Here is an 11,450-nt window from a genome sequence, read left to right as displayed (position 1 = left end):
TCTACGGTATCTAAGGTACCTGCATGCCAAATTTCAAACGTCTAACTTGAGTGGTTTAGATTTTTCATACAAAAGGATTTTCCCGCTAATTCCCGTTCTCGTGGGAATTTCGGGAATTCCTTTCTTAATGCACCTCTACGGTACCTAAGGTACCTGCATGACAAATTTCAAACGTCTAACTTGAGTGGTTTAGATTTTTCATACAAAAGGATTTTCCCGCTAATTCCCGTTCCCGTAGGAATTTCGGAAATTCCTTTCTTAGTACACCTCTACGGTATCTAAGGTATCTGCATGCCAAATTTCAAACGTCTAACTTGAGTGGTTTAGATTTTTCATACAAAAGGATTTTCCCGCTAATTCCCGTTCCCGTAGGATTTTCGGGAATTCCTTTCTTAGAACACCTCTACGATATCTAAGGTATCTGCATGCCAAATTTCAAACGTCTAACTTGAGTGGTTTAGATTTTTCATACAAAAGGATTTTCCCGCTAATTCCCGTTCTCGTTAGAATTTCGGAAATTCCTTTCTTAGTACACCTCTACGGTATCTAAGGTACCTGCATGCCAAATTTCAAACGTCTAACTTGAGTGGTTTAGATTTTTCATACAAAAGGATTTTCCCGCTAATTCCCGTTCCCGTGGGAATTTCGGGAATTCCTTTCTTAGTACACCTCTACGGTATCTAAGGTACCTGCATGACAAATTTCAAACATCTAACTTGAATGGTTTAGATTTTTCATACAAAAGGATTTTCCCGCTAATTCCCGTTCTCGTGGGAATTTCGGAAATTCCTTTCTTATTGCACCTCTACGGTACCTAAGGTACCTGCATGACAAATTTCAAACGTCTAACTTGAGTGGTTTAGATTTTTCATACAAAAGGATTTTCCCGCTAATTCCCGTTCCCGTAGGAATTTCGGGAATTCCTTTCTTAGTGCACCTCTACGGTATCTAAGGTACCTGCTTGCCAAATTTCAAACGTCTAACTTGAGTGGTTTAGATTTTTCATACAAAAGGATTTCCCTTCACTACTCTGCTCCTATTGATTGTAGCGTGATGAAAAGTATACTATAACCTGTCCAGGAGTGTGAAGAATAATTGTACCAAGTTTCATTAAAATCCGTCCAGTAGTTTTTGTTTCTATAAGGAACATACAGACAGACAGACAGACAGACAGACAGACAGACAGACAGACAGACAAAAATTTAACTGATTGCATTTTTGGCATCAGTATCGACCACTTATCACCCCCTGATAGTTATTTTGAAAAAATATTTAATGTACAGAATTGACCTCTCTACAGATTTATTATAAGTATAGATAGATAGATTAAAATATCCCATACAAACTTTCAACCCCTATTTCAATCTCTTCGTCCCTTCTTTTCGCAATAAAAGGTATCCTATGTCCTTTCTCAGGGTCTAAAGATTGTCTGTGCCAAATTTAATCAAAATCGGTTGAGAGGTTTAAGCGGGAAAGCGTAACAGACAGACAGACAGAGTTACTTTCGCATTTATAATATTAGTAAGGATTATTTTCCCTCGTTAAATAGTAAACAAACTAAGTGTAGGTGTTATAATTTCGTTGACGAACTGATTACCTATCCGTTTCCTTGTCTAAAATGAGTATTACCTTATTACTATGATTGATTGATTGATTGATTGGGCTTAAAGTTCGTATAAATGTCTATCGAATTACCTCCTCAAGTTTAAAGCGTAGCTAGTCATGTAGTACTATATTAATTATGTGGTGTAAGTAATTAGATTTTATCTGTATGTAATGTAACAGTCAGTTGAATAAAAAAACTTATACAAATCAGATCAATTAATTGGCGTAATGTGATTCTAGAAAGAGTTTTAATGTTAATAGATAGCTAGCTATAGCTATGTGTAGGTTCCTGTAGGAATGAGATATAACTGTTTAATAAAGACAGTTGCATCAAAATTTTATCATAAATTCCCTAAATTATGGCGCCTACCTACCCTCTAAGTTAGAAAAGTGATCAAATACTAACTTGAGGTCACTCAGTTTAAAAAAAAAACATCGAAATCATTCCAGTAGCTATGGCGTCATGCGCTTCTTGACACGATCACGAAATCTAGATTTCCGCGGGAATGAGGTATTTTCCCGCCATAAAAAGTAGCCTGTGTCCGTGCCTAAGATCCTATCTTTAAATTAACCAAGTCTTATAAAATTCCGTTCAGACGTTAAGGCGTGAATGAGGCAAACTTTTAAAACAAACAATTAAAAATCACTAACCTAGTTTTCTGTCTACTGCCTACGCCTTAAGTACGATAGCATAAATATTAATAGGCCATATCCTTTTCTAGATTACTATCTATCAGCTAACTAAATTTCATCAAAATCCGTTGAGCCGTTTAGGCATGATAGACAAAACTCCCAGCAAAAACTATAAAAAAATCACTAACTCAATTCAGTTTTCTGCCTACTTCCTACCCCCTAAGTACGATGACGTGATCAATTTGCTCGTACAACCGTTTTTAGATAACCAACTATTACCTTACTAAATTTCATTAAAATCCGTTCAGCCGTTTAGACGTGAAAGAGCAAAAGTCCCAACAAAAACGACTACAAATCACTAAATCAATTTAGTTATCTGCCAACTGCCTACCCCCTAAGAACGATGGCGTGATTATTTATAGCCTATGACCATTTCTAGGTTATCATCTATCACCATACCAAATTTCATCAAAATCCGTTGAGCCGTTTAGGCGTGAAAGAGTAACAGACAGACAGACAGACAGACAGACAGACAGACAGACAGACAGACAGACAGACAGACAGAGTTACTTTCGCATTTATAATATTAGTATGGATTATCATGTTTTCTTTAGATGGAAATATAGTTGTACTTCTTCCCCACGTAAATTAATTAAATTGTTGTATGCGTCTAATAATCTTATGTGAATACAACTTATATTGCTTTGATTTACTGGAAAGTAAATTATTTTTGTAGGGCTTTCTATAATTCTGTAACCAGGTGGTGCGTTAGGAGCAAATTCATGAATAATATGGCTTGGTTTTCCGTTTATAAATGATCCGCTCACTATATCACATTCAACCCTCACCACAGTCGTTGGTAAAATGTTAACGGGAAGGTGAGACGTGTGTAATATATTTCCCTCTAGAACTTGATTAGAAAATCCCAATAAATGCCCTAAAGAATCATGTTTCTCAAAATTAATATCTTTAGAACAAAATAACGATGTTGTCATTGTATTATTGTTGCATGACAGATTGAATGGTACGTCAATTTTGGTTCTTATATAATCATTTATATCTTGAAGTTCATAGGTACCTTCAGGTATTTCGATGACTTTGTTTTCACCGTAGTATAATTTATTGTTTCTTTTATCAATATTTGGAATAGAATTAAATGTTGCTAAATATAATAGTGCACATTCGTACTCGCCTTCTAATTGTAAAGTTGGTGTATAATATGTACGTAGATAGAAGAGCGGAGTTCCCAGTTATTGATAGTGTAAAAGACATGGTGCAAATGATAAAATAAAAAAATGTTTCCTTACTTTATACATAATTTATTTAAACCAAAAGTTTATTAAGAATTCTAAACACAAATGGCCACATTTAACAGAATTGAATTCTTGAAACCTTGTATAGTTATAAAATAATTCACAGTTCTGAACATAGTATAAAAATTCCAACGGGGGTTTAAAATCCCCATAGCTATCAAAGTATTCGCAATAATTATTTACTTTGACATAAGCTACCCAATGTGTTCCGTTATTTTCAGAGTTATCCAAATTTATAATACCACATTCAATAAGATTAGGTTTTGTAGGTAATTGATCTTTCATATACACACCTCGAAAATAAGGTATATGTATGGCGAGTTTTAGAATATCCACATTACTAAGAGCACGATTAGGTAGCTTACTAATTAGTTTTTTGCATGATTAATGTATAATCCATTGCCTTTTTTGTACGGCTTAACAAATAAACCTTTCCCTATTTTTCTCATTTCCATTGCCCTATTGTGACGTTCCGTTTCTCGTAAACTCTGTTGGCTAGCTTTGTATTCATTAAGAGTTTTAGCAATACCCGCTGCACCCCCGGCTAAAGTGCCTAGTGCCGATAATCCAGCAAAAATTGGAACTAGTGGTAAAATTCCTCCTGTCTTCGGCAAAGGCAAAACGCGAGGCACTCTAATTTTATGATTTTTAGAGACAAGTTTCTTCGCAGCGAGATAAGCACATCTAATCATAGTCTTGTTATCTTTTGGGCTACTGTTTTTTACGTGTTTACGAATCTTGGAAACCAGAGAACCAAATTTTTTTAATCCACTTCCAGTTTTTAATTTAGCCTTCATAACTTTGCTAACCAACCATGAAGCAAGTTTTTCACCTTTGCTTGAGTTTTTTGATTTCAGTTGATGTTTAGCCATGTTAAGTAATAGTAAATCTGCCTTATGTCGATTTTTCAAATCAGAATATTTTGAATATGATATGTCGTGAGCCTTACAAGCTTCGTCTAATCCGTTTACTCCTTTATCACCACGCAGTGAACGTTTTTCTAACTTGGTTCCTGGACCGCAGTAATTATATCCAGGTAAATGTAACTCGAACGGTAAATTGTTTATTAAATTATTGAGAAGTCCACTGCCTTGCATTGCTTGTTTTATAATGTTATGGATTTAATTTGAAAATCATATTTATATTAAGTGATTTATTGCACAATAGCCTTATTGTTAATCCAACTATTATAACTATCACTAAGTCCTAACCATTTTACATACAATTTATTACCTTTTTTCTTAATTACTTTTTCTATAAGATACACATCAGGGTAACATGTTTTCTGAAGTTCTTGTTGATAAAAAGCCCCAGATATTGGTATTTCTCTTTGGTCTTCAACTAAATATGTTACAGGGACAGTTTTATTCACTTTTCTTATCTTAAATATTTCAGTAGACCAATTAGGAGTGTATCCCTTATGAAAGCTACTTTTATATTTGCTTATGCGTACGTAATCACCAATTTTAAATTTATTCTTAGTTAACGAAGACAGTTTATTTAGCTTAGACTGAATATTTTCTTTAACAATAGCTGCATTATTTCGATTAACTTCAACTGGTTTATATTTAGTAGTACGATGCTTTGTATTGTTGTATGTTGTCACTACAACGTTTAATGATTTGTCAATCCAATTATAACTTCCATTTAAGCTAAATAATTTGTAAAGATTATTTTTTAAAGTTTTAATTAATCTCTCCACAATTGATGCCTTTTTGATTGAAAACGAAGAGTAATGATTGATATCCAAACTTTGCATTAAATTTGAAAACTTGTCATTGTAAAACTCTGTACCCATATCAGTTTGCAAATTACAAGGGGTTCTCTTACTTTTTTCCAATACTTCTTGAAAAGCGTTTGTAACATCTAATTTATTTTTAGTTTTCAGTGGCACTACCCAAGCATATTTAGAAAAACAGTCAATCACGACCAAAATAAAGCTAAACCCTTTATTATAGGGTTTTATGTTTTTAAAGTCTATCAAATCTGCTTGCCATAAGTCGTCTATTCCTTTTAGAATAACGGAGCGACGTATGAAGTTTTTTCGAGCTGTCTTATGAATTTCATTCACTATTTGTTGTTTTATCATGTTGAGTAGATTTATTAAAGGTGTTTCAAGGTTTTGCAACTTCTGATCTATATAAGCAATAATAGTTGCTTTTAAACGATTTATTGCTAGTTGCATTTCAAATATATTTTCTTTCTTGTTTTGTTGAATATAACTTTTTATTTCTTCTTTTGTATAAAAATTACGAATTGTTTGATCCACATATTCTTTATTGACTACATCGTCTGCTTCAATAGGTATCACCACACCTCTTAATCTTTGCGAATGTAAATTAAACTCCCCGTTATTAGTTCTTGTAATAGTTTTAGTTAAATCATATAATTCAGGCAGCCGCATTCTTTTATGAACGTGATGTCCAAATTTATCAATATTCATGGTTTTGAAACAGGTGTGGTTCTTTTAATTATTAAGTTACGAATGAAACTATAAATATTTTGTGAAGTATTTTATTAGTTTATAATACCACTTTCTTTGAGTTATTCTATAATAGAAATTATTTCATTATCTAAACCTGTATTGCCGGCCTCTTGAGAAGCAATCAACAACTTTAATCTTTCAACTAATTCGTTGGGATCATTCCAATACACGTAATCTACGTTTTATTCCACTTCTTCATTACTGACAACCCCTTTCCTTTTGGCATTGGACTAAGGTTTGGTGTTGTATTGTTAGGTAACTCTTCTTCTTCTATCGTGTGGGTTTTGAGGCGAATTACCAACCTCATCAACCCTGGTGTCAGGGTTACTATTGAGCCGCCAAAGGCCCCTGACATGACTCATGTAACGACCATTTACTTACATCAGTAATTACATCAGTAAGTAGTAACCGGGACCAACGGCTTAACGTTAGGTAACTTGAAAAGAGGTTGTATAATTTGTAGATACTTTCTACCTTTATTGCCGTTTATCGGTTTTCATAATCGCGCCTGTGAGCATTGGAAATCAAAAGCAGTGACTTATATATTTTTTTATCGTCCTCTGTAACCGAAGACAAATCTGGATTTTTTTATATAATAGTTCAATTAATCCTGGAGTAGTAGTATATCGGTATCCATCTATTTTAATGGTCTTGTCTCCTATAGTGATTGGAATTGTACCAAGCATCAATTTTCCTCGTTCATTCCTCACACCATATGGAACATTTGTAAAATCTTCAGGAGTTAGTGACCATGAAGACAAATTGTCTTCTGTATCATCGTTCCATTCAACTGTTTTGAACGAGTCACTACTATTTTCTAGATCAATACTATGATTATCACTATCATTACTTCTTTCATTGTAGTCCTTATCACTGGCACTATTATTGTTTTCATAGTCATCTTCATTAACGTTTTCACAACTTGCAGTACACGGTTGCGTGATAGTATCTTCATAATTCGGCTTTTCTGTTTTGCGAATCCCATTTTCTGTCAATTTATGGGGGCGTTTATTGGCAATTTTATTTAATGGATTTATTATAGGTCTATAGGTCTGAATACAGATTTCAAAGCTTCTTCATTTTCGGTTTCAATGTTTCGCAACTTCTTAACCTTTTTTTTAACAGCTTCTGCTGCATTGACTATTTGGCGTTTTAAACAAGCTTCCATTATGAAAATAAGTTTGTGCTTCTGCAAAATCTTTAGGCAAAATAACGCGATTTACCAAGTAACATCACATTATATATCAGAAAAATGATATGATCAATTAAAAAATACAAAACTGTCAAATTTATTTCTATAACATCCTTCATCTTTCTGACAATCTTTATTGATCACCAAATAACTATATGGTTCACTCCATATTTTAGAACACATTTCACGGAACACATTCCAGGACATATCTGTGTTAACGTGTTCATCATAAACGTGTTTCATATTTACTTCATCTTGCTTAAACAGAATAATCAAATTAGCATTGTCTCGTACTAGTTGTTTTGGAACCTTACTGTAAGTTTGATTTAAATAAAACGAATCTATGTTTCGATGCCTGCCCATCGCAAAATAATCTCGCATGTTATTCTGATTTTCACACGCTACGTCATCAAATATAATTATTGAATTTGGTTTATATTATGTATTTAAATATGACTTAAATAGACAAGGAACGGGTCATATGCGAATGATACCACGGTTACAGTCACACTCAGTTTTTATTAAAAGATCACCGTTTACCCTCAATCACATACACAAAATATCCAACAATCCCTCCCCCACATAGTTTACAATTAATTACAAAATTATTGTTTGTTTAACTAAAAAGATCACTGAAATTGAAAAACGAACGTGAAGTTCCTACAGACGGATCTAGGCTAGGCTCAGGGCTCGAACTGGAAGTGTCAGCGGCAGGCGGCGAATTGACTATTGGCGTTAGTTCTCGCCGTCGGGGGTTGACGGCAGCCGGAGGTGGCGACTCTGGACAACAAGAAGTTTCTCTCTCCGGCTCTCCCTCTTCCTCCAGCTGTGATTCACCCGCAGGCGACGGTGACGGACAGAGTGTTGCGTCACGACTCACTGCCGCGTCGCTGTCAGCGGGTTCTATATCTGGTATGACGTCTGGACTCCAATTACTGTGATAAGAGTTCCCCTCTGTTGTTGTTGTTTTTCTTCTTCGGATCTGGTCTATGTGTCTGGTTACTTCACAGTTCATACTTGGCACGTACACTGCGTAGAGTACTGTACCTATTTTCTTAATTATTACTCCTTCCTGCCACTGATATTTTTTGTTTCCTTTGTGTCTCGTTATCCATACTGTTTCGTCTACCGCGAAGTCTGGCCTGGGTTTGCCTTTGTAATATCTAGCCTGTGAGCACTGGTTACGTTCGACGGATTGAGAAAGATCAGAAGGTTGACGGGATGTTGCTGTAGGATGTAACAGGTCTAGTCTCGTGCGTAAAGGTCTACCGAACACTAACTCGGCGGGCGACATACCCGTGGTACTGTTTTTAGAATTCCTGTAATCGAATAAAAATTTTGCTAATTGCTCATGTATGTTTTTTTATTTATATTACTTTGTATCATCGATTTTAACCCTTTTTTAACCATCTTTACCATAATTTCCGCTTGGCCGTTACTAGCCGCATGATAGGTAGGGGTCAGTATGTGCTTTATTCCGTTTAATCTACAGAAATTTTCAAATTCCAGTGAAGTAAAAGATGTACCGTTATCACTAACTAGCGTGTTTGGTATCCCTACCCTTGACATAAAATCGCACAGTTTATTAATCACTGCTTTTGAGTTGTACGTAGTAGCCATTATATAACATTCCACCCATTTGCTATAAGCGTCAACAATAATAAAAAACATTTGATTGTTGAATGGGCCTAGAAAATCTACGTGTATGCGATGGAACGGGTTAGGTGGATGCGGCCACGGCGCCAGCGGGACGCGCGGCGGGGCAGGGCGCAGGCTACTACACACGCCGCACGCGCCCGCGATGTGTTCCAGGGTGGCGTCAATACCGGGGAACCACAATCTCTTACGCGCGTCCGCTTTCATCTTAATTACACCGAAATGCGAACTGTGTAACTCCTTACAAATAGGAGCTCGTAGTGAAGTTGGAATTATGACCTTATGCCCGCGCATTAGGAACCCGTTCTCTATTGCCAATTGCAATCGACATCTATGATAAGGAATTAATTCCAAATCGGTCGTTTTCTTCGGCCAACCATTAATTACGTAATGCATAACTTTACTGAGCACTGGGTCTGCCGCCGTTTCATGACGCAGGTCGACTTGTGTTACGGGCCAATCACCTTCGATAACAAAATTAACGTAAGCCGCGCTCTCATCTAAACCGCACTGATGTAACTGAGCCTCCGCGCCCGCACCTCCCGCCGCTGCCATCGCGCGCTCCTGCGACGAGTTACAGCTGACTACTGATAAGGACGATCGCGATAAGAAATCTGCGCTGTTGTTTTTACTGCTTATGTATTCGATCGTATAATTATAAGCTGACAGAAATATTGCATATCGTTGGAGCCTATTTGCGGTGACTTCGGGAATGCCACGATGGGGCCCTAAAATCGTCAGTAACGGTTTATGATCAGTGCGTAGCACGAAGGGTACTGATCGGCCGTATAAGTATTGGTGGAACCGTCGCACCCCAAATATGATGGCAGTCGCCTCCCTTTGGATTTGTGCATAATTTTTTTCTGCTGCCGATAACGTTCGGGATGCATATGCAATTGGCCTTTCAAGGTTGTCACTATCGATTTGCGATAATATTGCTCCTAACCCCGTGGGTGACGCGTCCACGGTTAAAATTAATGTTGCGTCCGGGTCAAAATGTGCTAATACAGTATCCGATGCTAACAGGTTCTTTATCTGATTAAAACTTTGCTCGTGCTGTGTCGTCCACTCCCATTTTGCTTTTTTATGCAACAGGTTGTACAATGGGCTTAAGACAGATGATGCATTCTGTACAAAATTTCGATAGTAATTAACTAATCCCAAAAACGATTGTAATTGTGAAACGCTTTGTGGTCTCGCCGCGCTTACAATCGCTTTTACCTTATCAGCTGATTTCTGTATGCCGTTTCGATTTATAATGTGTCCTAAATATGAGATTTCGTTTTTATAAAATTCGCATTTACTTTCTTGTACAGTTAGCCCTGCGTCTTCTAAACGTTGCAAAACGGAATGTAACCGCTGTTTATGTTCGTCATTGTCCCTACCAGTCACCAAAACATCGTCTAAAAATAATACTACCCCTTCTAAACCGCCTAGTACACATTCCATGGCGCGCTGGAAAATAGCCGGCGCCGAGGATAACCCAAATACTAAACGGGTATATTTAAAGAGGCCTCGATGTGTATTTATGACTGTAAGGTGTTGTGACGCTTTTGAAAGCCTAAACTGATTATAGGCCATTGATAAATCAATTTTACTGAACTGTATTCCGCCATTCAACTTAGAAAATAATTCATTCACAGTCGGAAGTGGATATTTTTCTACTTTTAATTGTTTATTTATGGTGACTGAATAATCTGCGCATAACCGGATATCGCCATTTTTCTTCAAGGCCGGCACAACCGGGGATGCATATTCGGAATGTTGAACCGGTTTCAATATGCCTAACCTGACTAATCTATCTAACTCCTTATCAATTTTTTCTTTTAGCGCAAATGCTACTGGTCGAGCTTTAAAAAAAACTGGTTTTGAATCCGGTTTTAATTGCAATTCTATTTCATATTTATTAAATTCCCCTAGACCGCCCGAAAAAACCTTGGGGTATTTCTTAATTAGTTCATGAAGTGTATTTACCGGTGAGCGTACTGTGACATTTTTGACTGACACCAATTCCAAATCGAAAAGATGAATAAAATCGCGGCCTAAAAGCGAAACACAGTTGTCGCGTACTACGTACAAATCCATTTCTTTAGTGGTATTTTTATAAGATATCGGTACATGTAGTACTCCGCTTGTTTTTATGCTTTCACCTGTAAAACTCACTAACTTTTTCCTTGCGTTTGTTAAAAGTAATTTTGAAAAGTGACATTTGTACAATTTCTCTGGAATTAAGCTGACTGCCGACCCACTATCTATTTGGAATTCTAAACACAGTCCACCGACAGTGACCTGCTCCGTCATCGGCCTACCCTTCATACAGCGAATATTTAATATGCACTCACCATCATCCCCCACATCCTTCTGATCTTCCTCAATACACTTCACCTCCTTTTCATTACGCGAGCACATTTTACGCAAATGACCTTTCCGGTTACATTTTTTACATGTGTAATTTTTGAAACGGCACTGATTTGACTTGTGGTTTGAATAACCGCACACACTGCATTTTTCTTTGTTATTGATCGCGAACACAGGATCCAGAGTAAGTAGGAGCAGCGGCCGCGGG

Source organism: Pectinophora gossypiella, unplaced genomic scaffold (assembly GCF_024362695.1).
Source record: "Pectinophora gossypiella unplaced genomic scaffold, ilPecGoss1.1 Pgos_52, whole genome shotgun sequence".
NCBI classification, from domain to species: Eukaryota; Metazoa; Arthropoda; class Insecta; order Lepidoptera; family Gelechiidae; genus Pectinophora; species Pectinophora gossypiella.
The sequence above is the reverse complement of the archived record's forward strand: the minus strand, read 5'-3'. Positions refer to the sequence as shown.